This window comes from Pan troglodytes, chromosome 8 (genome assembly GCF_028858775.2).
Source record: "Pan troglodytes isolate AG18354 chromosome 8, NHGRI_mPanTro3-v2.0_pri, whole genome shotgun sequence".
Lineage (NCBI taxonomy): Eukaryota > Metazoa > Chordata > Mammalia > Primates > Hominidae > Pan > Pan troglodytes.
The window spans coordinates 93,966,941-93,980,543 of record NC_072406.2 but is presented as its reverse complement, the minus strand read 5'-3'; the positions used below and the strand labels follow the sequence as shown (position 1 = coordinate 93,980,543).

At 37.0% G+C, this 13,603-nt stretch overlaps 2 long non-coding RNA genes across 3 annotated transcripts; both read right to left on the bottom strand.

The window, feature by feature from the left end:
• Positions 1 to 7,473: 7,473 nt before the first annotated feature.
• LOC134807189 (uncharacterized) lies at positions 7,474 to 7,802 on the bottom strand. The gene is made up of 2 exons (XR_010146978.1): positions 7,730 to 7,802; positions 7,474 to 7,614 (listed from the first exon to the last, which is right to left on the bottom strand). It is a non-coding gene; the product is annotated as an uncharacterized LOC134807189 (long non-coding RNA).
• A 363-nt stretch (positions 7,803 to 8,165) lies between these two features.
• Positions 8,166 to 13,536, bottom strand: LOC107966774 (uncharacterized). 2 transcript variants are annotated; one of them, XR_001706717.3, is made up of 3 exons: positions 13,468 to 13,521; positions 11,455 to 12,536; positions 8,166 to 8,528 (listed from the first exon to the last, which is right to left on the bottom strand). It is a non-coding gene; the product is annotated as an uncharacterized LOC107966774 (long non-coding RNA). The 2 variants fall into 2 exon arrangements; XR_010146975.1 differs by lacking the exon at positions 8,166 to 8,528 and having other exon boundaries at positions 11,910 to 12,536; positions 13,468 to 13,536.
• Between the last annotated feature and the right edge of the window lie 67 nt (positions 13,537 to 13,603).

Genomic DNA, 13,603 nt, shown 5'->3' with positions numbered 1-13,603 from the left:
TAATTTTCCAGGTCATTGAATATTTGTCTATAGACTCCTGTTACTTCGTCTTGATTAAAAACTTCTTCCTCTGGTAGAATATTACTTCCGTTTTCAGCATACATGATTTGGATTTAGCAAAAGTTCAATTACGGAGGTCTGATGTAACTTGAATATTTTACAAATGAACTGCATATGTAAAATTTTGGGGTAAATTCTTTTATGAGAGAAGGTGACACCCCCCTACCCCACCATCCCTCCACTTGCTTTGGCTGGAGTAGCAGATGATTATTCCCCAAATTGCGTTCTAAGCAGGAAAATTTTAGCTAATTGCAGACTTTTGTTTTGTTAAGAGATAGAAAGGGATGGGTTGCTCCGAACTATAGAAGGGATTTGTATTAAGTGGGAAGCAAAAGAAAGGAGAGAGGAGTGGTTTGCTAATTTAAGGAACTTGGAAGGAGAAAGAATGAATATGTCTAATAAGGAACTTTATTAAGTTTCTGCTGTGTGTTATCCCTTTTCTTCCCCATTTCCCCATGGAATGAATCTTCAATACAGTATCAGTTTTTTAATGTGTTAAGACGTCGGTTCTGTTTTTAGAGTTGTTCCAAAGGCTGTCCTAACTCAAGGTAAGTGAGGGGCAAGAATAGGCACAGTCCATGTCTCTCTCTCTCTTTCTATGTATTCATGTACGTTTGTGTGTGTATATATGCGTATGAATGTGTGTGTGTAATTGCCCAATGGGTTCTTCCTGCCTGCTGCGCAAGAAGAACTGCACAGACAAAAACCAGTTCACTGAGACTGTGGCTTTGCAGTAAAGAAAGAAGCTAGTCATTTAGGTGATAGAGTTATCATTAAAATCAGTCTTCCAGAAGTCCAGAGGTTAGAGCTTTTCAAGGATAGTTTGGTGTGCAGGGCACTAGGAAATGGGAGTTGCTCATCGGTTGGGGAATGCAATCATAGGGCTGTGGAAAATGGTTCTTGTTTGCTGAGTCTGCCTCCACGTGGGGGCCACAGGACTGGATGAGTCATGAGTCCTGAGTTCCAGTGGGGTCAATCAGTTGTCAGAATTCAAAAGTCTAAAAGACATTTTAAAAAACCAATCTTAGGTACTTTAATAGTGATGTTATCTACAGTATAACAGGAGTAATTGAGGAAGTTACCAATCTTGTGGCTTCTGGCCACGTGACTACTGAGAGTTCAGACCCCTCCCATAATCCTAATCTTGTGGCCTTTCATTAGATTTTCATTCCTTGAGCAAGAAGGGAGTTAGTTTTAGATAGAGACTGTTATTGTCAGAGGCATTTGAACCAGAGCAACTCCATCTTGAAAAGGGGCTGGGTAAAATAAGGCTGAGACTTACTGGGCTGCATTCCCAGGAGGTTAGGCATTCTTAGTCACAGGATGATGTAGAAGGTCAGCACAAGATACAGGTCACAAAGACCTTGCGGATAAAACAGATTGTGGTAAAGAAACTGGCTAAAACCCACCAAAACAAAGATGGTCCTGAAAGTGATCTCATTTGTCCTCATTGCTCATTATATGCTAATTCTAATACATTAATACACTAAAAGACGCGCCCATCAGCAACATAACTGTTTCAAATGGCATAGCAATGTCAGGAAGTTACTCTATATGGTCTAACAAAGGGAGAAATCCTTAATTCCAAGAATTGCCCACCCCTTTCTCAAAAAACTCATGAATAATCCATTCCTTGTCCAGCATATAATCAAGAAAGAGCCATAAAAATAGCCAACCAGTAGCCCTCGGGGCTGCTCTACCTACAGAGTAGCCATTCTTTATTCCTTTACTTTCCTAATAAACTTGCTTTCACGTTACTCTATGGATTCACCTCAAATTCTTTCTTGTGTGAGATCCAAGAACCCTCTCTGGATTGAGATCCCTTTCCGGTAACATTATCATCTTTTCCAAGTGAAACTATAAACTAAATTTCTTCTGTAGTAATCTTGGCCCATGCCCAGAAATGCATGAAGACAGCCAGCCTAGAAGGCTAGAAGCAAGATGGAGTCAGCTATGTTAGATTTTTCTCACTACCATAATCTTTGCAATGACAGTTTCACCTGCAAGTGTGTGTATCTGCAATGACCTAGAAAGACCTGGAAAGATGACTTCCTAGATATTTCTTAACCTTAAGTCAGATAATTCAGAGGATCTAGAAAGTGTCCCAAAGCCAGGATTGGCCCTTAATATTTCGAGAAGTACAGGCCTTATTTGAGCACATCCTTTATGTGACCTAAGATAGAGGGAAAATAGTAGTGACACTTTTGACCTTTTGATGCCATATTTGCATGCCTGTGCCAACTTTATCATTCCCCCTCTGCTAGGACTTTGACAGATTTGTTTTCAGCATTCTGAGCACTATTTTTTTTAAAATTTAATTATTTTTAATTGGAAAATAAAAATTGTATATATTTATGATATGCAGCAATGTTGGGGTTCAGAAACAGATATGCCAAAATATGGATTGTTGACATGCTGAATTGAAGTAAACCTCAAGTTCTCTCTGACCATCCCCCACTCATTGTCCTCCCAAAGTCCTTCTCTGCCTAAGATCCAGACCCATCAAGGACAATTGATTTTTTCTTCTCCTCCCTATAAGACCAAGAATGTAAACCCACCTGAACAGATCCCTTCACTGTCAAAAGCATATCCTGAGAATGACCCTATGGTCTAAAAAGAATATGTGTTTGGAGTTCCAAGCTAAGGAACCTGGGAATGGTCAACCTGAAGATTCACTCCTTATCTATGCAGGACATCTGAACCCCAGGCCCACTTGTTGGGATGTGGGCATACAGGGCATCCAGGCCTTTTGTTTTGGGTTAAATGGAGGTTGTTGGGTGGAGGTTGCTAAGTAAAAATGATATATAAACTCCACGCTTTTTACAAACATTAGCCGTTCTCCTGTCCAGCTCACTGCCACTGGACGGCCTCTGTATGTAAGTCCTCAATAAACCCAACGTCTCATTCCCTGTCTCTGGTCTTCTCTGCAGCCTCTCCAACAAGGTGCCCTCCATATTGGAATCAGTAGAGGTCCAGCATGACAAACAAATGTGAACTGATATCTCACTGCAGTTTTAATTTGCATTTCCCTGATGATTGGTGATGTTGTGTGCCTTTTCATATACATGTTGACAATTTTTATGTCTTGTTTTGAAGAAAAATGTCTATTTAGGTCCTTTACAAACTTTTAATCAGGTTATTTTCTTACTATCGAGTTGTCTGAGTGCCTTTTATATTTCAGATATTAACCCCTTATCAGATGTATGGTTTGCAAATTTTTTTTCCCATTCTATAAATTGCTTTTTTGTTTTGTTGTTTGCTGTACAGAGACTTTTTAGTTTGATGTAATCCAGTTTGGCTATTTTTGCTTTTGTTGCCTGTGCTTTTGGGGTCAAATCCAAAAAAATCATCTGAGCACTACTTTTGGTGGAATATCAGCTCCCTAAACATCAGCATGACGTGTTGATAGAGCATACTAAGTTTATTGCTTATCACAGTAAGAGAGAACACCACCTAGACAGTGTTTTCTAGTGCTCAGAGAAGGAAAGGCAAGGTTGATTTTATCAAAAATAAGAAATTTGGTTTAAGGTGTGTCTTTCAATGAGCAGGCTTGATTCTCACAAAGTTTCTGTTGCTGAGATTCTGGAAGTAGTGAAAATAAGCATTTATTTTTTTAAGCCTGAGCATATTTATTCATGTTTTTAAATGTTAAGAATCATGTTATCATGGGCAAAGCTCTACCTCAAGAGTGCGAATTCCAGATTGTGTGGAAATCTATTCATTAAGGTCTGTTTCTGGGTTTTATCCAGGGATACTAAGGGATCATATTTGAATGTTCTGTATGGGTCACTGCTTAGCTAAGGTTCCTTTGGATCTATTGGGTCTAGTCTGACGTCTGTGGGAATAAAAATTATTTTCTAGGGTCTCAGCTGACTCAATTGTACAATCCATTCCCTTGACGGAAGCAGATATCAGTGGGTGGGATGATGTTCAGGAAGGTCTCAAGTGATTTTCATCTCATCATTAGGTTGCACTTAGGGATTGAGAAGTTATTTCTATTGAAATGGAATCATAAATAGGCCGGGCGTGGTGGCTCACACCTGTAATCCCAACACTTCAGGAGGCTGAGGTGGGCAGATCACGAGGTCAGGAGATCCAGACCATCCTGGCTAACACGGTGAAACCCCGTCTTTACTAAAAATACAAAAAAAAAAAAAAAAAAAATTAGCCAGGCGTGGTGGCAGGCGCCTATAGTCCCAGCTGCTTGGGAGGCTGAGGCAGGAGAATGGCTGAACCCCGGAGGCAGAGTTTGCGTTGATCCGAGATCGCGCCACTGCACTCCAGCCTGGGCAATAGAGCGAGACCCGGTCTCAAAAAAAGAAATGGAATCATAAATAAAAGGAGTTGAAGAAAGATTTTTCACTCAGTAGCACGGTTTATTCATGGTCCAGGGAAGAATATTAAATGCTTAGAAACAACAAAGTTTTGGGGAGAAGCACATGTAATAAGAAGGATATATTGTTTTACAGGGTTCTGAAATCTTATTTATTTCTCCATGTAGTCAACTTTCAATAGCAGTGGCTCAGAGCTAAAAGAATTGTTGAATCCCACTGTGTTGAAGAAATTTTTTAAAAGCCAGCTTGAGCGTGTGTTTGAGGAATGCAAGACCATGAAATTGCTTACAGCTTTTCCCATGATAAATTTTGCGTATGAAAGTAGGCTGTATCCTTGGACATTGTCCACTTAACCTACGATTAGGCTGCTAGAAGTACAAGAAGCTAAAAGTGGTGGTTGGAGGTCAATGAGAATATTTGCACAATGGAAATAGAGATCAGGTGATATTAAATACATAAATTGAGTGTTAAAGGAAGTGAGGGAATTCAGGAATTACCTGGGGATTAGGAGATACCATCATTGTAAAATTCTACCTGAGTATTTAGTGTTTTAGTTATGAAGAGGTGTCAGTTTGCATTAGTAGTAAAAATTGTTTCTCCAAGGTATGGAAGTCAGAACTACAGTTAACCTTTTGTGGTAGCTAGTGTACAAAGATGTCTGCCATCAGTTTGTTCTTCTACCTTTTTGTGCATGCTGCTTCTCACATCAAGAGCTGAAATCAAATTCACCTCTTCTTAAAACTAGGCCATCTTAATGATTGTTGATGATTCTATTTAGTGAAAGCGATGTTGTATTTCCAAGGTGAGATCATAAAAGGCTTTGAGGCTTCTTTCTGGGCCTCTTCCAATTTTTGCAATCCAGCCACCATAAGGTGAGAAGTCCAACCTTCATGAGGAGGCCATGTGAGGGTCCTCTGGGCAACAATCCCACCTGACCTCCAGGCAAGTGGGATTGCCCAGTGAGAATGGTGATTACCTGCATCAGAGTGAGTCATGTCTTTATCCATCCCAGTCAATGTTCAGATAACATTAGCAGTCATCTGACTGAAGTCTCACAAATGGTAGCTGCTAGTTAGGCCCCGTCAATCCACAGAATTCTGAGAGAAAATAATAAGTTGTTGCTTTAAGGCATAAAATTTGTTGTGGTTTTTATGTAGCAATAAATAATTGGAGAAGTTCTTAATGTATTATTTATGTAAATTCCTGTCAGTTCACAGGTGGATTCTAGACAATTAGGATGAATGAATAGATGCTGGAGATACACTCAAATGGAAACACAGAAAACTTGCTATTGTTTTTATAATTCCCCTGACCACCTTGTTTCCTCAGATAATACCATGCTCTGTGGTATGCAACAATGAATTCACACCAGGCACCGTAATGCTTTCTTCTTTCAATATTCCTACTTTATGATGGAATTTGTACTGAAGATTGTAAGCTGCTTCAGTAGTCAGTTTATTTGGGGGATCTTCAGTGCATTGTCTAAATAATGTCAGTGATATCTTGGTATTCTAATTTTTTAAATATCTTCATGGAATTTGAGAAGAAACAAAAAAAAAAGAAAAAGAAAAAGAAAAAGAAAGGTAGGGTGGGTACTCCATGTTAACAGGTGTTAAAGGAGCAACCTCAGTTTCACTTGCATACCAGGCATTAGCTGATGGTGAAGAGGCTTCTGGCTTAGTTCCTACGTGGCCAGGAGGAAGTGGGAGGATTATATAAACAGAAAAAGAAAAGCTTTTAAAATATTTCAGGATTAAGATAAGGATGTAATCACTGTGTTAGAATTTACTCCCTCTGTGTTACCAAATAATGGAATTGATAATGAGTTCACAATATGTTTTATAGCATTACAAAAAATGTGACATTTGATATTTCTGGGATTCTATGTTGCTATCTGGTACCCATTTTATACCCTAGACTTGTAATTCTGGCTGGGCATGTAGTAAAGTATTATAAGAAATGGGGGCCAGGAGCAGTGGCTCATGCCTGTAATCGCAGCACTTCAGGAGGCTAAGGCGGGAGGATCACCTGAGTTCAGGAGTTTGAGACAGCCTGGCCAACATGGCGAAACCCTGTCTCTACTAAAAATACGAAAATTAGCCCGGTGTGGGGGTGTATGCCTGTAATCCCATCTACTCAGGAGGCTGAGACAGGAGAATTGCTTGAACCTGAGAGGCTGCAGTGAGCCAAGATCACACCACTGCACTCCAGCCTGGGCGACAGAGAAAGATTCTGTCTAAAAAAAAAAAAAAAAGGAACGAAGGAAAGAAAAGAAATGGGAAAATGAGAGTTCAGCCACTGCTTGACCTAGGATATAATATAGATATGGCTAAATTTAATTCCAGCAATGTCTTGATATTTTGAGTGTTCTAAGGAACTATTAATCTTTAGGAATCTTATTACCTATGTCATTTTTCAAGATGGCCATTAAGAAACACTTAGAAGGATTAAAATCAAATGGAATTAAAATAAAACAGGGAAAGGTTTTCTTCTCTTCCTGATACTACATTTTTCTCTCTAGGGGAACAGCCTTCCTCTAACTGCCCTAGGACAAGGATGAGAGAAAAAGGTGTGGAGGAGAAACACCTGCATACACCAACCTCTGGAGGGAACTCAAGGCTTTCTCCTCTCCATCTCATTACACGGGTGCCCTCCACAGCCTTCCTTCAATAGCTCCTCTGATTTCTAGTGTATCTTCCACTTATATAATGTTACCTTGTTATCACTATTACATTCACAATTTTGCTCACCATAAAATATTTTCCTGTGTGGAAAAATATGTTCATCACTTTCAAAAGAAGAGCTATGAATATATTTATGTGTGTGTGTATATATATGTATGTATGCATGTTTGTGCTTTGTGTATCTGTATTTATACATATATGCATATGTAGATATGCATACATTTATGTGTATATATAGATTACATGTGTGTGTACATAAATATACACATATACATATATATTTCATGTGGATGTGTCTGTATATACACATATATTGTCAATAAATGTAAATTTCTCTTCTATAATTCAGTGGTGATACAAAGCTGTTGCATATCAAACAAAGATGCAGGCAAAAATTTAGCTGAAAAGCCATTTATTTTTAAGGGAGATACCTTTGAAACAATTAGAATCATGCATGGTAGGTACTGAATAATTCAATGAAAGTTGCAGATAATTCATGCTCCCTCCTTGAAGTCACTGGTTGATCCACAAATAGTCTAAAAATGATGAGGTATGATGAATTTCTCTTTCTGCCTGACAAATAACATAGCATTATGTCTATAATTACCCTGAAACATTTTAGCAACACAACCCAGAATCATGTCAAAGTACCTGAAATCAGGTTTCCAACAGAATTCCAAAATAGCAGTGATCTTTTAGAGGAATTTGACCGGCTATACCTAGAAAATAACAAATATTTAAAGGCTCATATTTTGGAAGCTGGACTTAGTTCATCTCAGAGAATTTTGAGAAAAGCTGGTGTTTGTCCTATACATGACCAGATTCTTGACTAGCTAGCTTTCTGTGAAGGGCAGAGGCCACTAACTCCAGTGTTAGGAATTCGGATTAATCATTTTACAAGTCTGAATTTTTATTTTGTCCATTATTTGTGTCTGTGATTTCGAAAAACCTCAAACTCAGCATTTCCCATAGATTCATCTATAAATTGTGATATTTTATGATTGTAAAATCCATTCTTCTTTCTTTCTTTCCTTTCTTTCTTTCTTTCCTTTCTTTCTTTCTTTCCTTCTTTTTCTTTCACTTTTTTAGAGATGATGTCTTGCCCTGTCATCAAGTCTTGAATGCGGTGGCATGATCAGCTCATCATAACCTCATACTTCTGGGCTTAAGTGATACTCCTGCCTCAGCCTCTCAAGTATCCAAGACTACAGGTGCACACCACCACTCCCACTTAATGTAAAAGATTTTTTTGTAGAGACAGGGTTTCATTATGTTGCCAGGGTGGTCTTGTATTTCTGACCTCACATGATCCTCTCACCTTGGCTTCCCAAAGCACTGGGATTAAGGTATGAGCCACTGTGCCCAGCTCATTATATTTTAGTAAAGAATATATATACACATTGTCTTATTAAATCTGTAAAACTTTCAGTAAAGCAGTAATTATTGTAACCTGAAAAAGAGATTGAAGATCACAGAAGTTAAGCAAATGGTCTCAGGTCACACAATTGAGAGTCAGAATTTGATCCTAGGGTTCTAACTCTAAAGCCAGTGGTCTCTTCATTACTATAAAATTTTTTACTATCTAAGAATTTATGAAGAAATATTTTGATAATTGAAGAAATGCTTTATAAGAATCAAAATTAGCATTTTATCTCTTTTTAAATAGGCTACACATATTAGGGTCATGGTGATGGAACAAACCATCTCAGACAATGTCTTTCTGACATTCCTGGTAGTGCTTTTGTAAGAATGGTAACAAATGAATAGAAATATGTGCAGCCTACATTTCAGAAGAGAGATCTTTACACTAAAGATGAAAAGTCATCCTCTACATGTGGTCGAATCTCAATAACTTAATGATGCTTGCGATGATATTTGATGTTTGATGTTGTTGATATTCCTGAAGCTTAAAATTGCCATTGGCGTATTATTTGATTGGGTTATCAGGAGTTTACATCAGGTTTTTAAAGAGCAGGTTTTTTGAAGAGAATCCTCTTTGGAGAGTCAGAGGACTTCTTCCTGCTTGTGCAATAAGTGCTATGCTGAAATAACTCAAAAACTCTTTCACTGGAAACATATAGAAGTGCACAACAAATTTAAGCAAACATTTAAAAACTATATAGCTGAGATTGCTAGATTCTAAAGAAATTTCTCAGGTACCAGGACAGAAAAATGAGAATAAACTGGAAATTACTGAAATGATTGTGTGAGGAGTTGTTGCTGTGCTGCTTTCATGGTGGGGAGGGGCTGGAAGGCAGGAGGATTGAACAATTGAAAGAGATAAAGATCAGTAACATACATCAGTGGTGTTTTTTTTTGTTTGTTTTGTTTTTTTTCTGATGGAATCTTGCTCTTGTTGCCCAGGCTGGAGTGTAATGGCATGATCTTGCCTCATTGCAACCTCCGCCTCCCGGGTTCAAGCGATTCCCCTGCCTCAGTCTCTCAAGTAGCTGAGATTACAGGCAAGCGCCACCATGCCCGGCTAATTTTTTTTGTATTTTTAGTAGAGATGGAGTTTCAGCACGTTGGCAAGGCTGGTCTCAAACTCCTGACCTCAGGTGATCCAACAACCTCGGACTCCCAAAGTGCTGGGGTTACAGGCATGAGCCACTGGGCCCGGCCCAAAGTGGTTCTTAAGTGATACTCCTGCCTCAGCCTCTCAAGTAGCTAAGAGATAATTTTGCCCTGAAGCAGGGGGACACTTAAGCAATATCCGCAGACAAATTTTTGTTTGTCACAACTATGGGAGTGGCATAGTATGAACGGTATTAATGGCATGCAGAGGGTAGAAGCTAGGAATTCTGCTAAACATTCTACAGTACAGAAGAAAACCACCCAGAACAAAGAATTCTGTGACGCCAAAAGTCAACAGTACTCAAGTTGAGAGCCCTGGTCTAGAGAGTGGGGCTTTATGTCTACAGAGACAGTAATGGAAAATGTTGATTCACAGGGATGAAAATTTAAAACTGTATTACCCAAAAGAAAAGCCTTAATCCTATGAGGATTATACCTAAATTGAACAGAGAACCAAAAATCAAAAAAAAAAAAAAGAAAATATTTTGTTCATTTCCTCTCTGCCTGCAATGTGGGATAAGAAAATTTTCTATGAGTCCGAAAACCTCTCATATTGTGATTCAATTTACCAAAAGATATCTTGGATTCTAAATATTTAGAAAATAAAATGAGCACCAATTCTGGGTAAGTGATAGCCCTAGAATTTCTTACCATCATAAACACAAAATCTCTTTACCCAGACAGTTTCATAATTTATGCTATGAAAAGATCTTTACAGTAAAAAAAAAGATTAGCTTACAATAAAAGCTTTTTTGATTTTTATTGTTTAAAAAGTTAAACAATGCACCAAAATGGAGTGTTAGTAGACTCAATTAACAGAAATATTAAAGCCTGAAACACTGTGAAAATAAAACAATTAAAAAGAGAACACAAACTAATTAAGTTTAATATCACCAAAATATTTTAACAGTAATTAAAATCCCATGAAAATACAAACACTATAAAAGGAATATCTGTAAAAAGAAGCTAATCAAATTTCCAGAAATAAAAAATAAAGTCATTGGAATAAAAAATCCAATCAACAATTTAAACAGCAAATTAGATACAAATGAAGAGAGAATCATAAACTGAATTAACATATGAGCAATTAACCAGAATACAGCACAGATGGAAAAAAAAATAAAAACCATTAATGCTGGAAAACATGAGAGCTTGAGAAAAGTGGAGTGTAAAATAAAAAGATTCAAAATTCATGTAATAAGAATGTTTGAAATAAGACCAGAGAATGGGGAAGCGACAAGGTTAAATGGTGACGGAACTTCTACTTGTTGATGGTGGATTAAGCTATTTGGTCAAACCCTCATGCTGGGCTCCTTTGCTCTATCTATGGCAAAAATGGAATTACCATCCACTACATTTAAATTATCTTTTGGAGACAAACACCTGGATTGCCTCCAAGTCTCTACTAACCCAAAGATAAATATGGAAAGCACTTTTGTGAATGTTCCCTTACGGATCAATTTAAGAATATTTTTTGAGAGTGAGGGTGGGTATGATATGTAGTTCCAGAAGCAGAAGTCAGACATACTTCTAAAAGAGAGTACAGGAATACTTCTAAAAGTGTTTCTGTACTCGCACTGGGTTCTAGAATTAATTTTACATTATAATATTAGACCATCTTCTAGAGTGGCTATACCAATTTGCCATACATGTACTTAGTGCACAAGGGTTCTGGACTCCTCACATTCTTACCAACAATTGCTATCAACCACATTTTCTATTTGTAAACCATCCTTCTTGGTATTTTGGGTGGTCCCTCAATCTAAGAGTTTATCTTTTATCAATTCTAGAAAATTTTTTACCATTATATTTTGAAATATATTATCTTCACATTTCCTGTTATTTTTTGTTTCTGGAAAACCTATTTGACTTAATTTGGTGCCTTTTCTTCTGTCTTCCATGTTCCTAACTTTTTAATATTTTTTCTGTTTAATAACCTCTCTACTCTACTCTCTACATGACTTTTCCTCAAATCCATGCTCTAACTATTTATCTTATCAACTGTGCCTATCTTTTGTTTAGTCTGTCCATTGAGGGCTTTTTTCCCCACATCAAATGATTATTGTTTTCATTTCTGTAATTTTATTTGGTTCTTTCAAATATCCTCTGGTTGTTTTATCATTTTTTTTGTTCTTCTGTTTATGTTTTATCTTCTTTAGTTGTTGATATTAATACATTTATAGTACTTTGAAACAATAAATTGACAATTTTTTTAGTTCTTGGGGTTCATATTCCTATATTTGCTGTAACTTATGACTCTCTTATAGGAATTTATTTTTTTGTGTCATTTGTGATGTTTGACAGGCAGTTTGCCATTGTTGGGGCATGTTTTCCATTGGTCTTCCAGTTCCATCAGTCATGGAGGGGTCCTTCTGGTGAATAGAGGATTACCTTTTGCCCCTGCTAAGATGCTTTAGTTTTTTCATCACGGTGCAAATATGTTTATGTTAATTTCATAACTTAGATTCCCGTACCTGGTAGGTATTGTAAATTCAGACAGTGCCTTCAGGCCTGGCATAGGCTAAGGTTTGATATTCCTCCTGGGTCACTATTCTCATAGGACTCCAAGTGGACAGTGAATCTCTTTGCTCCTTTCCATTTCCATATTATACCTTCTACTTTATAAAATGAATGAACTTAGATAGATGGTGCTTCCTTAGGACTGGTGAGTAAAATATTCTACTTCCCGTTTCACAATGAGAATGATCTTTGATGGTACAGAACTTTATGTGAGAAACTCAGTTCCAGTTTCCTGTTTCCATGGCCTGAGGCATTATGACTTTTCCAGAAGGGCAGTCAAAATCACATCCTAGATCTCTAAATCCATTATCCAGTTAAATATTCCTTGACTCAGAACACTAACGATTCTGACTTTGAGTACTCCCTGTGAAAGAATAACAAAACACTCAAGGATTTCTTTAGCCATGAAATAGACAAATAAAATTAAATTGAGAGTTGTTATGTTACATTAAAACTGAACTGAATGTGAATATGAACCTGGAACCCAATAAGGTAGTGACTTATAATAACACAAGTGCTATAAATATGAAATCAATTTTTAAAAGTATCAAAAGAAGTATTTGTGAAAAAAGACCTTGGTCCAAGCTATGTTCTTTGCAAATATTATTTTAAATAATTCTTAAAACCTCTCTTATTTTGCAAGATTTTTCATCTCTACTTCATAAATGAGTAAATTAAGACAAAGAATATTTTCAAAAGTCAGATGATTAATATATTTTTAGACTATGAAGCCACTGGAATTAATCACTACACCTATAGGTCACAAACTTCAGTGTGCATATAATTATCGGGAAATATGTTTAAAATGCATATTTTCAGGGCTCCAGAACAGAGATTCTGATTCTGAGTTTTCATGAAAGAGCCTAAAATATGCATTATTCAAAAATGTCTAATAAGCTTGACAAGTGTATAAAATTTAGAAACTATAGTACACTAAGATTATTACTGTGATATCAAAATCAAATAAAGGTAAAGAGATAAGAGAAAATATACATTAATCTCACAAAACAGAACAGTTGCCGAAACAGGAGCCTTCCCTTATCTGCTGGAGATATGTTCTGAGACCCATAGTACATGCCTGAAACTGAGGATAGTAGCAAACTCCATATACACTATACTTTCTTCTGTATATACATACTTACTATAATGTTTACTTTATAAATTAGGCACAGTAAGAGATGAAAAACTAACAATAAAATAGGACAATTATAACAATATACTGTAGTAAAAGTTATGTGAATGTGGTATCTCTCTTTTTTCTCTCTTAAAATATTTTATTGTACTACTGTACTCACTCTTCTTCCTGTGATGATGTGAGATGATAAAATGCCTACATGATGAGATGTGAGGTAAATGACATGGGCATTGTGACATAACACTGCACCACTATTGGCCTTCTGACGATACCTCAGAATGAGGATCATCAGCTTC